At 34.9% G+C, this 15,348-nt stretch overlaps 1 pseudogene; it reads right to left on the bottom strand.

Moving 5' to 3' along the window:
• Positions 1 to 4,883: 4,883 nt before the first annotated feature.
• Positions 4,884 to 6,158, bottom strand: LOC146884630 (uncharacterized; annotated as a pseudogene).
• Positions 6,159 to 15,348: the final 9,190 nt, after the last annotated feature.

The following is a 15,348-nucleotide window of genomic DNA, read 5'->3' as shown; positions in this document are numbered from 1 at the left end:
ACTCGGTTTCCATTTTGGTTGCAGGTGTAACCAACCTGTTATTAAAGATATAATAGAAAGTATTAATAGAAAAATAGTTTAATTGGTTCAAAAGAAACTAGTTTAATTGGTTCATTGACTTGAGACTTATTTATGTCAACTATATTGTGCAAACCTACATTCAAATATTCCCCATGGTTAACAACTATGGTAGGAGGTTCTGACTCAACATTAATGTACATATGAGTAACCTATTTTCATTTCTTTTTCTTATCAATATATTCAATGGTTTAGTCATCAAGAAAAAAATAATAGATTTCTATTAATCTTCTTGTCAACTAGTCTCAAATTTTGTAACCAAAATCATCACGATCATAGTTTAGGAAGATACATTATCTAGACTTCCCATCAATCTTAAATCTTCATCTATAAGAATTTGAATAGATAATTTACAGCAAAATACCCTTAATGGCTATAGGATCCCTTTCCACACTCTCCCAAGGACATCACCATCAAGAGGAATAAAAGAAAGGTCAATCACGTTCACTACAGTTCTTAATGTCTCACCTTTAAAAGCTTTAGACGATTTTACACGATAAAGCATGTGTTTAATTCTATCATTATTTGTGTTGTTCATTCTCTTTGCAACTTCATTGTGATGAGGTGTCTTCAAAATTGTCTTCTCAAGCTCAGTGTCATGTTCCTTGCAATAATTCCCAAAAAGACCCATGTATTCACTATCATTATTTGCTCTAACACATTGATAAGTTTTTTGTTTGTCTTTCAACACTTGCATGTAAATGCTTGAACACATAAAGTACTTGGTATTTAGATTTCAAAAAAAGAAGTCCAACCTTTATAGAATGGTCATTAATAAAAGTGACAAAAGTAAAAGCAACCACTAACTTATTTAGTAGTATTTGCAATTCAACCATTAGTCTGAACTCAACCCAAGGTATGTGGTCTACTACATGGAGTATAAGTGCAAAAAAAAAAAAAAAAACTCAATGATGCTTACGATAGGATATTTAAAACAAGTTTTAAGAAATGTATCTATAATAGAAAGTAATTTTTGTCTTGTAAGAGTTTTAAGAGGTGTCTTCAAAATTGTCTTCTCAAGCTCGGTGTCATGTTCCTTGCAATAATTCCCAAAAAGACCCATGTATTCACTATCATTATTTGCTCTAACACATTGATAAGTTTTTTGTTTGTCTTTCAACACTTGCATGTAAATGCTTGAACACATAAAGTACTTGGTATTTAGATTTCAAAAAAAGAAGTCCAACCTTTATAGAATGGTCAGTAATAAAAGTGACAAAAGTAAAAGCAACCACTAATTTATTTAGTAGTATTTGCAATTCAACCATTAGTCTAAACTCAACCCAAGGTATGTGGTCTACTACATGGAGTATAAGTGCAAAAAAAAAAACTCAATGATGCTTACGATAGGATATTTAGAACAAGTTTTAAGAGATGTATCTATAATAGAAAGCAATTTTTGTCTTGTAAGAGTATTAACACCCTTCTCACTTAACTTACTAAGTCATTTATGTCAAAGTCATGTAGAATAATCATCAACTACATTCACTTAAGGTGTAAACAATTTTGTTAACGTTCAATAAATAGTATTTCGCTTCTCCCTATTTGTTACCACCAATTTCCCTTTAGTGTATGTCCATTTGCCATCACCAAAAGAATTATGATAACCATCTTCATCAAATACCTATACTGAAATTAGGTTAAGGTGTATGTCAAGAATGTGTCTAACATTCTTCAAATACAACTTGCAACTGATATTAGTATATAACCAAGTTTCTTCAATTCCAATAACCTTGCTTACCCCTTGATTTTCCAAATTCATATTCCTAAATCTCCAAAAATACAGGATATGAAATAACTACAATATGGTCTAACATGAAATGAGGTAGTAATCAATATCTTGTTCGTACTTCTAGTAGGTGAGATTAATAGAGTCCTCTTCATAAACAGTGAGAACTTCAACATTAGAGAGAGAGAGAGAGAAAGGAATAAGAGAGCGTTTGGAGCAAGAGATGGGAAGAAATGTTCACCTTCTAAATGTTTCTATAGTGTGTCATTTCAATCAATAAGGTAAGGTAGGAGGGGATTGAAGTTAAGTTTTTTTTTTTGTGAATCTTAATAAACTCATGTGTGTTTTATTAATATTGTAGTTATTTTGAATTATATATTATTTTATTTACTTTTATTTAACTTATTTTCAATTGTTATCCTCCTTATTTTATTTTATTTATCTCTATATACACAATTCATGTTTGTTATACTATACTTATATATAAAGGTTAATCATGTTTACTTCTATACTTACATATAAAAAGGTTAATCATGTTTACTTCTATACTTATATATAAAAGGGATTACCATATTTGGGATTCACATTTGGTTTTCAATTCTACCCTTTAAAGAAAAGTTTTGTTAAACTAAAATTATTAATTTATTAATTTACCCTCTAAGTAACTATTTTTCCTTTAAATTTAATTTTTTTATCGTTTGTATAAAGTTAATAATTTTTTAATTATAAAACTACCTACAGAAATTATTTACAATAAAATTATAAATTTTTTTTTTATTATCACCAAAAATAGTGAACACATTTGCGTCGCACACGTGTTTTCACTAGTATTTATTTCATTTTAATTACTTTTTGTTACGCACCGATCCTTTTTATATTTTATATAATTTATATTCAATTTTACACGAGTCCTATTTATTTATTTTAGTCGATTTACATCCTGTTACGCATTGGTTCTGCATATTTATTTTATTTAATTTATCTCTAGTTATGAATTGGTCTTGCTTATTTATTTTATTTTCAGTTATAAGTGGTCTTGTTTAATTCTTTTTCTTAATTTATCTTCAGTTATGCATTGGTTCTTTGTTTTAATTTGTATTTTTGTTATTATATTTATGATGTTATAACTATATATAATTATTTGTTTAAAGTTCTTACTTTGATTCTTATTTTGTTTTACTTTATTTTGTATTATTTTAAAATATAAGTCTTTCATAATTTAAAAAATAAAGTAAAAATAATTTTTTTTTCAGTGAAGTGTACTTGTTTGGATGTTGTATAAATTATTGGTTAAGGAAAATGACATATTTTGATAATAATCACATTTTGTGATCCTTCAAAATGTTCAAGAGTATGTATGTTCGAGAAGAGTCTTTAGTTCGGTTCCAATGGGTTGAAATCAAACCCATGTAAGAGGGTTTGTATTTTGGAAGTCACAATTTGGTACACTACGAGGTGAAAGGTAGGGACCGTGGTGGGGTCTAAGGAAGTTTTACCAAGTAGGTGAATATCTGAATAATTCAGAATAACACCTTGGACTAAGATATTCATAGGCCAAAATTAGGATTGTGTTATACATGCTTAGCATCACAAAGGTTAGGTAGTAAGTATATATCTCTTTTGTTCACCAATAAATGGTTGAGAAATACTCAACTACCTAATTGTTGGAAAAAACTCACACACATTAAAAGAATATGCAATGTAACTCACTATGGTATTTTTTTATTAATGGAGAATGGGCTATTATATAGCCAATTACAAACCAAATATTAACAAACCAAACTAAATCTTTATCTAATCTAATCTTATCTAATACCCCATATTATCAAACTAAATCTTATATACTCCAACTAACTAAAATAACAACTAACTTAAATCTAATTCACCAAATATAAAATACCCTATCACTTTGCTAAATAAAAACAACTCTATAATCTAAAACATAATCTAAATATTATCTAACAAAATTAAAGATTATCCAACAAAACTCCCTCATAATCTTAAATTTTTTTCTTCTCTAATCCCGGACAATCTTCTATCTCCATAGCCTACTTGCTTTTTTGTTTGACCGACTTGATCTTCTCTTTGTCCGACTTGATCTTCTCTTTGATCGACTTGATCTTCTCTTTGAGTGACTTCATCTTAACCTTGGCTGACTTACCCTTGGTCGACTTGCCATTAACCGAGATCCTCTGAATAGGCCGAGCTCTCTTTAAGAGATCGGAAAATTTCCACGCCTTCACACCAAACTTATCATCCATTCCAAGTCGCCACTTCTCATCTTGCACCTCCAGTACAACGCTCATATCCTTCTCGGCATGCACCTGCTCTTGCAAACTTAACACTTCTTGTTCAAGATCCGAGCTATCCACACTCCACGAGCTACCTAGATTCCCTGCTAAGCTTTTCAAGGTGATCACTTGCTCCCCCGAACGATCTGGGCACTCCACTTGCTCCACCAAGCCATTCGAACTTCCCACCGAGCTAACTAAGTTGGCCTCATGATCCATCGAGCTTTCCAAGTCCCTTTTTGGGTTGTTTGAGATCTCCACACTCTTTGCCAAGCTTTCCGAGCTATATGCACGTCTTAACGACCTCTCCATGCTACTGAACTGATTTATGACATTAACCTTCTTGCCGACTTCTCCACTTGTTTGTGCTCATCCCTCGAGCTACATCCCATCATCAACAACACTACTTCTTCTTCAACTTCTTCGGCAAGATTGGTTGTCTCTTCTCTTTTTGACCGCACTACTTTAATTTGCTTACTTGTCTCTTTCTTCACCACGTCGTTCCGAACGGATCCCCCACCATTCCGAACAGATCTTGCACCGCCTTCACTGTCCACACGTTTCAAACACCTTTTCTGCAAGATGGTCAACTCCAACTTGTACATCCAATTTTTCTCCTTTTCTACTCGGGCTGCTAGCCGACCATCCTTGTCCTTCAAGTACAGTACTGGGTTCTTTATCATAATCGAGTTTCCTTTCTCTACTATCTGGCCTATGCTCAAAATATTACTCTTCAGCTTAGGAACATAGTAGACATCCCTGATTTCTCCAACACGTCCATCTTTCTACATGTATCGGATTGTTCCACGCCCTTTTATCACCATCTTGGAATCATCTCCACATGACACTAATTCGACCTCCACCTGGGTGAGTTCGCTGAAGAAACTCTCATCTCCACACATGTAATTGCTCACTTCTGTGTCCAGATACCAAACCGAGTTTAAACAATTTGGACTAAGCTCGTCACCTGATCTCCTTTCCTTCACACGGCCTGAATGCCACTCAGCTTCTGATTCACCGCTTTTGAGTTCGGCATCTGAGTTTTGCATCATCATTAAAATTCCTATCTCCTCCTCGTCATCTTCCTCTATGAGAAGATTTTTCTCTTTTTTTTCTGATTGACAATATTTTGCTATATGACCAACCTTGCCATAGTTGTAGCAGCTTGCCGATCTGCATTCTCTTGCATAGTGGCCATACTTGCCACACCTGAAACATTCCACTTCTGACTTAGACCAATCTCCTTGGCCCCTTTCTTGACCACGACCATGCCAATTCTGTTGCCTGGTCTGATCTGTGCTCTCTTCAACATCATCTCGGTCATGTCCACCTCGACCTTGAACACCTCGTCCTCTGCCACGTCGTCCTTTGTCTCCAAGACCTCGGCTCTGAGTATTCTGAGTTTCATCCAAATCAAGTTGCGCCTTTAGTGCTTGATCACACGGTTCATGCTTCTTCCTTCTCCTTTGTTCATGGGCCTCCAATGACCCGACAAGTTCTTCCACATAGAGAACAGATAGGTCCTTCGACTCCTCGATGGCACATACAATGCTCTCGAAATCATTTGTCAGTGATCTCAAGATTTTCTCCACTACCCGGTTTGCTGGCATTGGCTATCCATTTCTACTGAGTTGGTTGGCCACCTCTCTACCTGAGTTATGTACTCGGTTACTTTCTCTTTATCTTCCAGCTTCAACCCTTCAAACTCTCTTGTAAGAGCTTGAAGCCGAACTCATCTAACCCGGTCGTTCCCTCTCTATGCAACCTTCATAATATCCCATGCTTCCTTTGAAGATGCAAAGTTTGCAATCTTCTCAAAGCCTAACTCCTCCACAGCATTGTACAAAAAATACAAAGCCGACTTGTCTTTCACTCGCGTCTTCTTCAACGCGGCGATCTGGGCCATCGTCTGATTTGCGTCCTCTGTGGGTTCTTCGTATCCGCTCTCCACTATATCCCAAATGTCTTGGGATCCCAAAAGGGTCTTCATCTGTAGACACCAATTATCATAATTGGTTTTCTTCATCCGGCACTGTCATACCATTCACAACTTTTGCCATCTCTCCTCTTTTTGTTTTCTCCCAAAGCACTCAAGCGCACACTTATTCTCTCTCTCTCTCTCTCTTCACTCAGTACTCAGAGCATAAAGCTTTGATACCATTTTTTTGGAAAAAACTCACACACATTAAAAGAATATGCAATGTAACCTATTGTGGTATTTTTTATTGATAGAGAATGGGTTATTATATAGCCAATTACAAACCAAATATTAACAAACCAAACTAAATCTTTATCTAATCTAATCTTATCTAATACCCTATATTATCAAACTAAATCTTATATACTCCAACTAACTAAAATAACAACTAACTTAAATCTAATTCACCAAATATAAAATACCCTATCACTTTGCTAAAAAAAAAGAAACTCTATAATCTAAAACATAATCTAAATACTATCTAACAAAATTAAAGATTATCCAACATTAATCACTATCAAAAGTATCTTTTGATGTTCATAATGGATCATCAAAAGTGAGATATAGATCCATATGTATGATAAAATGAGATTGAGTCTTGTGGTCTTGTGGTTTTAGGACCAATTTCAGGTTCTAATGTTTGTATTATTTGTTGAGTTTAGTAAGATTGATATTTAAGGCTTACAAAGACCTCACTCCTTTCATATATTTTTTATATGTACCTTTTGTACAAGTAGAAGAAGAAATACTAGATAAAAATTATTTGAAATTTCCTTGAAAGATCTTATCTAGAATATTGACTCATATATATATATATATATATATATATATATATATATATATATATATATAGTCTAATATGATGTAGAACTCTTTATATTATACTAGCAAAAACACAGGCGCTATCACACTTGTGGCATTTTTTAATTTTCACAAAAATTAAAGTTAAGATTAATTAAAAATATATAATTAATTTTTAAACTAGTTGTTAACTTTAAAATTAAAAAAAATGCAAAAAAAAAAAGTTTTTAAAATATGTTAAAGACAAAAAAAAGTTGTTAGAATAACATTTAAAGATAAATTATTTATAAAATAATTAATTTTTAAAATAAATAAGAGTAAAACTGCAATAACGAAATATGAACACAAAAGAAAATATTTCTTTATATATTCTTATAGATAATTTATATATTTTTGTAATATGCTATAAACAATTTGTGAGGATGCAAATATCATGTCATTACAACTTCAACATTAAAAACAATTAAAGTAGTCAATATCTAGAGTAGTGACACAAATATTTGGAGCTATTTTTAACGAACAAAAAGACAAAATTCAAGCATTATTCCAAGAAAATGTCTCAAGTATTTTCTATACAATAAACAATCTTTGTAGACTTTTTACTTACTTTCGCTTTTGCCAGATCTAGAGAGATACTACGAGTCCTCCGTCCCAGATTCCATCGCCGCGGCCATCTGGTTCACCAGTACTACCAAAAAGTCTCATGCTTACGTGACTACTGTTACTGATGGATTATCTTGGACCCCGGTCGGTCGTGCTTCTGGTTTCCATTCCCATCATCATATTGATGATAAATCTCCTCGCGCTCTGCCATAAGAACTTGGAGTCCGTATCATGGTGAAGGTAAGGTAATGTTGTGATTCTTGCTCAAAAAACAGACCAAACGCGTTCGAGTTATTGGCTCGTCCAACCCGGCAGCATTCATGAGTCGCTCGTTCAACTGTCCCTCGGAGACACGGTCGAGAAGTACCATGCATGGTTGCCCATAGTGACTTTATCTTATATATATAATAATAGAAAAAAAGAGACATCAATGATAGATGTAACACTCAGCCAATCTGGAAAGTGGAGTAGAATCAATCAACTGGCATACCTTGAATCTAACCGACAATCCTTTCTTTCTATTCACTCCCAAGGTCGATGGGTCTCATAGCAAACCAGTCATTCATCCCGCTAGTAAGAATCTTGGATCTATCTGGGTTATGGCCTGTCAGGCCTCGTTTTACCCTGTCTCGAATGCGTCTCGATTCCATCCCATCCATACCACGCCCTTGTTTCTCCCGCTAGAGCTTGCTTAGCTGTCCTCCGCCGACAGAAACCCGTTTAGGCTCGTTTGTTTAGCAGAACAAATAAGACTTTCAACCGAAATCCTTTCTTTCAATTACGTTGATGAGCTGGCTGCTGTGTATTAGTATTTTTTGACATTGTTAGTCGGTACGGAATAGTTACTGCCAAAAAAAGGACCTTCATTCTGTAGTTATATTGATATATATTTACGACTTGAAATTGATTGATATTGAATGTTGTTCTTTTTGGTTTTCGCTCTCATCTAATAGATTCGCATGGGACGTAATATCAGAGCGCAACATCTGCTCTTTCTAAGTGGTATTTTTGCGAAAGGGCAATCCCAATGCCCCATAAAAGAGCTTAAGCTTTCGCTGTCGTTACAAACCAGTGGGCGAGATAAGAAACTTACTAGCCATATACACCAAACAAGCTAGCCACAGCAAGACCAACAGCTTTATGCGCAGAGGAAAACTAGTGAAAGCGGAGATATAGGCTATGAAACGAGGTAACGATTGAACAGGAATCTCCAACTCCATAATCATCGAAAAAGGCATTTATTTTAGCAGCCTGTCAAAAGCCTTTCTAAAGCGGTCTCCCAAGAATACGTTCGATTGGGTGCCTTATATATACTTCAATATACTTATTTCTTTTTTGGGGAGAACTGATGGAATCTACTCTCATCAAGGAAGTACTCAGGTTCAAATCCTGGGTGATCTCAATGGTGTGCATTGTTAGTCCCGGTATAGAACTGATCCAGATGTTGAAGTAAACCCTAAGTTGCCCAACGCCTTACGCGGGGCGTTGTCGGCCGGTTGCCTGTATCAACGTAAGATCCTCCCTACCCGACTGCCCGATAACATCCACTTACTTATACGCAAAGCTGCACTTCCCGCGCTATTTCGTGTTCAGTAAAGATAAATCGCAGGATAAACCGTGGGGAGATTAGTGAAGCTAACGATCGATATAAGCTCAAACAATTCCCAAGCACAACAATAGCAATAGCTGCAGCTTGAAAAGCGAAGGTAGTTCTTGGGACCTTCAAATTCACAAGAGATCAATGGATAAGGTAGTTGTTATGGAGTCATGAAAGAGCCGATTGTCTGATGTGCTCGTCAGGTAGGAAGGAGATGACCATCGTGCTGATTCGGGGAAAAGACTGAAAAGAAGCTCTCTCGAATGAAGATCGTGCTCCCTTCTTTATAGGAATGAGATCTTCTGCCCGCGGCTAAGTAGAGAAGAGAAAGGGGTCTTTGGTTCTCCTCTAAGGTTGGAGAGGCTCTTCCCGCTAAGAAATAGAATCATGTTATATCTACGCCATGATATCAATCAGGTGGTTTAGAACTAAATTAATATGGGTTCATCTTTCGCTTCTGGTAGAGAAGTTGAACAAATGGTCTCTGAGCTTTCGTCCTCGTATCCCATTCTTGGCCTTCAGCCGGCTTTGATCTACTCATATATTATTCCTTTCATGGGGCTATCTCTCTATGCTAAGTTGGCAAAAGGGCTTTCCGAGGAAATGGGTGTAGAGGAGCTCGTGTATCTTTAGTCATAGGGCTCACCCCTCAAGACCCTTGCTTCTCTGTCAGCTTCTTGTCTCAGAGTCTATTCTAACTACCTCTCTGCGGGACAGACAGCTAGAGGAGCACTTTCCGAGCGCTTGGCCAGGGGTTCTTCATCTATCAAGAGAGGGTTCCCAGTAATCAAGCTAGAAGTTCATTCCTCCCTTGCTTTGAAAACTTCTTAGCTTAGGAAGTCTCTACTCAGACGGGGATGGGTTTTGTTGATCTAGGTCGTACTCTATTGACTCAAGAAAAGTAGGTTTAGAAGGTGACACCTCCGCTAATTGTCAAATCGCGTCTATCGGATAACTACTTTAATCAAAATTATCAGGTTCCTCAATGCTGGCAAAAGAGCTTTGAGACTTCCCGCCCGAGGATAGAATGTGAATCAATAATGAATGCGATGATCAAAGAAGCGGCTAGACATAGGTCAAAGGTACAACCGCTACCGCCAGTAGGATTTCCTTGCTTTACTAACGAGCTAACCTACGAACTGCTCCGTGGGCTACACGAAGGGACGAGTTAAGGAACAAGAGTAAAAGACGACGTGGACGTCATACTACACAACACAAGCAAAGACAGGAGGCCATTTACAGAAGGGCGCGCCTTACGTGCCACTACCAACCCTCACAAGCTTGCTAGCCCTTCTTTTTAAGCTGTGGAGCGTACCAACTTTGATTAACATCGAGTTGTATGTTTCGCTGCTGTCTAATGAGGCGTAGCATCGGTCTGTCCAAGGGACTGGATCCCAAGGCTCTTCTTAGTCTAACATGATTGTTGTAACCCCTTATTCTCTTCTAATGGGGGTTGCTAATTGGATTTTGATGGAATTCAGTGACAGTCCACCCCTTAGGTCATACCAAGGTGCCCTCCCCTACCTATAGATCAGACTTGCTGAAAAGAGCAGATGAAATTCTATTGTGGGTGGTTGCTTGTAAGGTTTGAAGCCTTGCTTGATCGGTAACCGGTGCTCGACCAGATTCCTATCAAGGCCAGGCATTTATGAAGACTCCCAAGTAAAGAAGTCTTTGTATTCTTGCAAAGATTGACAATCGCTTCGGCCATTTCACTAGATAGGTTCTTACTGACATATGTGGGTCGAGGTTCTGCTTTTGCCTATAGGTTGACTTCGATCACATCATCTTGAACTTCTGATCATATGTCGTACAGCTTTTCTGGTGCTTTGGGTGTAAGTCCTCTAATGTCAGCTCTCTGGAAGGCCAATCGAATCTCTGCTTGATTGGCCGTAACTGCATGATCGATCTCAAGAGGATTCCCATGTAGATCTATGAAACTACAGCCGAACCAAATGCTTTCTTCTTCATTTTACTGGTTGTTCGGCACTCCATCTCCATACCAGTCTAGCATCACTGACTTATTTGTGTCGTCGAGGCCCGATCGACTGGTGTCTTCGACGGGGCTTCAATAGCGGCGATCGGTCGATCAGACCGAAAAACCTGATTTGAAGATCACCCTTTGAATAGTAATAAGCATCAGCGTAGACTTCTGCTGCCTTGGCTTCGTATTCAAAGGGCCTTGGGTCCGCGGGGAAAACTTTAACGTAATTGTTATGCCATAGCATGATGCACTGGTTGAGGCTCGATGGTACACACATCTTCCTGTGTATCCATTCTCTTCCCAAGAGTACGTTGTACTGCACTGGGGCGTCGAGCACATCAAATTGGGTAAGGCTTCTGTAATCGCCGATCTTGACCTCTAAGAGAACCATGAAATGGAATTTGACCTGTCTTGCAGTACGGTAAGGAATATTATTAGTTAGACAGAAATCTAAAGTGCGCATATGTACTATAGCTGCAAACGAAAGAAAATGGATCCTTGTTCTGTGTGGTAACAATTGTATATAAATTATTGTTGCTATGAATAAATATTTAAATTTTGTTTAGTCAATTAATTTTGTTATATTAAAAAAAACAATGATAGATAACATTTTTATCTATTTTCATGGTCTTTTTTCGTTATTTATTATTGTGTTAAATATGTTTTTGTTCATAAACTTTTAGTGAAAATTAGATTAGTCTCTCTTAAAAACTTTGGCACAATTTAGTCTTCCAACTTTTGAAAAACTACGGATTTAGTCCTTTTAATCACATTTTGGTAAGTTTATTTGACGTTTAAAACACGTTTTAGGATAGTATTTGAGTTATTTACATCGTTTGACACATTTTCGCTTCAATGTTAGCTGAAAAATGTGTTTGAAACGTCAAATAAACATAACAAAATTTGGTTAAAGGGACTAGATCGAGGTATTTTCTAAAGTTGGAGGACTAAATTGGACCAAAGTTTCGAAGAAGAACTAATTCCAATTTTTATTGAAAGTTAAGGGACCAAAAACATATTTAACCCTTTATTATATATATATATATATATATATATATATATATATATATATATATATATATATATATATATATATATATATCGAAAAAAGACCATGAAAACAGATAAAAATGTTATCTATCAAAATGGAGAGGAGGATAATAGCACTACTTAGAGAGGAGGATAGCCCACCCTTGGGACCACTCATGCTAGACGCACATTTGGAATGAGGAAAAGCTTGGAGGTTACCTTCATTCTAGAAGGTCAAATGTGCGACCTAGGAGAGACTTGGAGACCAGGATAGGGTTGTCTCCTTTTGAAAACACCTCCTTTAGATCTAATTTCTAGAAGCTTATTTTGTCTTTTAGTATAAATGTATAACATGTGTATATTGTATTTGTAGAATAATAATGTAATATTATTTATTCATTAGATTATTACATTAGTTATAACACCGTGATAAATAAAAAGTTAATAAGGTACACATAAGTCTAGTGAAAGTAATATAAAAAACAAGCTTAGCTTTGTTCTCACATATCTAAATGATTGGATTGATACACTAATACTAGAACTAAAGTTAAAAGTATTTTAGAAGGTTAAAACTTATTATAGTTTCTTGCTCTATTTTTTCCCTCTTCTATCTCATACTTCTCTATTTATAGGCTAAATTTTATTTTATTTTTCAAAGTCATTATTCTATACATTAAATGAAACCTTATTTCTTTCTAGGCTTAATTATCATTTTGGTCCCCTAATTTGTTGGGTTAGTTCATTTTGGTCCCCTTATTATTTTTAGGTTCACTTTGGTCCTCTAATTCTTTAAAAGGTTCAATTTGGTCCCTACCGTTAAGTCAACTTTAACACCGTCTCCGTACATGCCACGTCTCATTTTGTGGAATTTTCAAATTTTTTTTTATTTTTCTTTTTAATTTTTTTAAATTTTTTTTTTAAATTTTCTTTTTAAAAAAATTAAACTGTCACGTGTCACCTTATGGTTGTGACACGTGTAACCTTATGGTTGTGACACGTGACAGGTCACGATTGTGCCACGTGTCAAACTAACATTGGTTGTTTTCAATTTAGTCCCTCTTTTTACAATTTTGATTCAATTTAGTCCCCCAATTTTTTAAAATGATTTAATTTTGTCCTCTCCAATTTGAGACCAAATTAATAATTAAGCTTAATTACAATTTATACATTCATGTTTAAATAATTTTTTACCATTTGTACATCAAATCACTCCCTAAATACTCATGTTATTTCATTTGTTATATTTTTCACTTGTAATTTTTTACACTTGAAAGTTTCTATACATGAAAAAAAATAATAATTTGAATAGTTAGATGGAGTAATTTAATCTATAAATATAATAAAAATTATTTTAATATGTATATATAAGTTGTAATTAAGCTTAATTACTAATTTGGTATCAAATTAGAGAGGACAAAATTGAATCATCTTAAAAAATTGGAGGACTAAATTGAATCAAAATTATAAATAGAGGGACTAAATTGAAAACAACAAATGTTAGCTTGACACGTGGCACAATCGTGACCTGCCACGTGGCAGTACATTTTTTAAATAAAAAATCTCAAAGTAACACGTGTCACAACCATAAGATGACACGTGTCACAACCATAAGGTGACACGTGGCAGTTTAAATTTTTTTTTAAAAAAAATTAAAAAATTAAAAATAAAAATAAAAATAAAAAATTGAAAATTCCACAAAATGACACGTGGCATGTACGGAGACGGTGTTAAAGTTGACTTAACGGCAGGGACCAAATTGAACCTTTTAAAGAATTAGAGGACCAAATTGAACCCAAAAATAATAAGGGGACCAAAGTGAACCAACCCAATAAATTAGGGGACCAAAATGATAATTAAGCTTAATTACAATTTATACATTCATGTTTAAATAATTTTTTACCATTTGTACATCAAATCACTCCCTAAATACTCATGTTATTTCATTTGTTATATTTTTCACTTGTAATTTTTTACACTTGAAAGTTTCTATACATGTAAAAAAAAATAATAATTTGAATAGTTAGATGGAGTAATTTAATCTATAAATATAATAAAAATTATTTTAATATGTATATATAAGTTGTAATTAAGCTTAATTACTAATTTGGTATCAAATTAGAGAGGACAAAATTGAATCATCTTAAAAAATTGGGGGACTAAATTGAATCAAAATTGTAAATAGAGGGACTAAATTGAAAACAACAAATGTTAGCTTGACACGTGGCACAATCGTGACCTGCCACGTGGCAGTACATTTTTTAAATAAAAAATCTCAAAGTAACACGTGTCACAACCATAAGATGACACGTGTCACAACCATAAGGTGACACGTGGCAGTTTAAATTTTTTTAAAAAAAAAATTAAAAAATTAAAAATAAAAATAAAAATAAAAAATTGAAAATTCCACAAAATGACACGTGGCATGTACGGAGACGGTGTTAAAGTTGACTTAACGGCAGGGACCAAATTGAACCTTTTAAAGAATTAGAGGACCAAATTGAACCCAAAAATAATAAGGGGACCAAAGTGAACCAACCCAATAAATTAGGGGACCAAAATGATAATTAAGCCTTCTTTCTATATGTGTCTCGCTCCTTACACTTTTTTGGATGTTTTTGCATTTTTTTATTTATATGTACTACGCCTTAACTTGCCAAATTCTGTTATTGCATCCTTAGGATTTTAAGTCATGTGTCCCTTCTCAACATCATATTCTGTTACACTTTCTGATCTCGTACCAATGCCCCTTTATTAAGATTGACCTTGATCCCAATGTCAAAAACTAGAAAAGGTTACTGCATAATGAAGACCAACTCCCAAACTGCTATCAGCACAAGGTAAATGAGCCAATTGTACCAAAACTTGTCAACCGAACAATCTTATTGCTGAATTTTTCTCGAGTTGATACCTCGTAATCGAATTGGTTGGGAATCTTCGATCATGGTGTCGATAAGCTACTAAACCAACCTTTTCCACAATCGAAAAGGGAACTAAAGCAATAGACACCCAAATTTTGGTGATCACGTGAACGTAAAGTGGATTGTTTAGATGAAACTTTTTTTATAGCTGAAATAGTGTGAGTATGATGTAAATGATGATAATGGGTTTTAGAAGCCGAGACAACCGTGTAAGATTCACCGTGAACAGTGGCCATCATAAAGTTGTCACGCAAGTTTGGGTCCACAGAGACTTAATTAAGAAGAAGAAATAAAGGTAACTTTTTTTATTGGTTGTTCTAGCAAAAAAGACTCAAATCTG

Source organism: Vigna unguiculata, chromosome 7, assembly GCF_037176805.1.
Source record: "Vigna unguiculata cultivar grain cowpea cultivar isolate G323 ecotype 2 chromosome 7, ASM3717680v1, whole genome shotgun sequence".
Lineage (NCBI taxonomy): Eukaryota > Viridiplantae > Streptophyta > Magnoliopsida > Fabales > Fabaceae > Vigna > Vigna unguiculata.
Note: the sequence above shows the minus strand (reverse complement) of the source record. Positions and strands in the feature narration are given on the sequence as shown.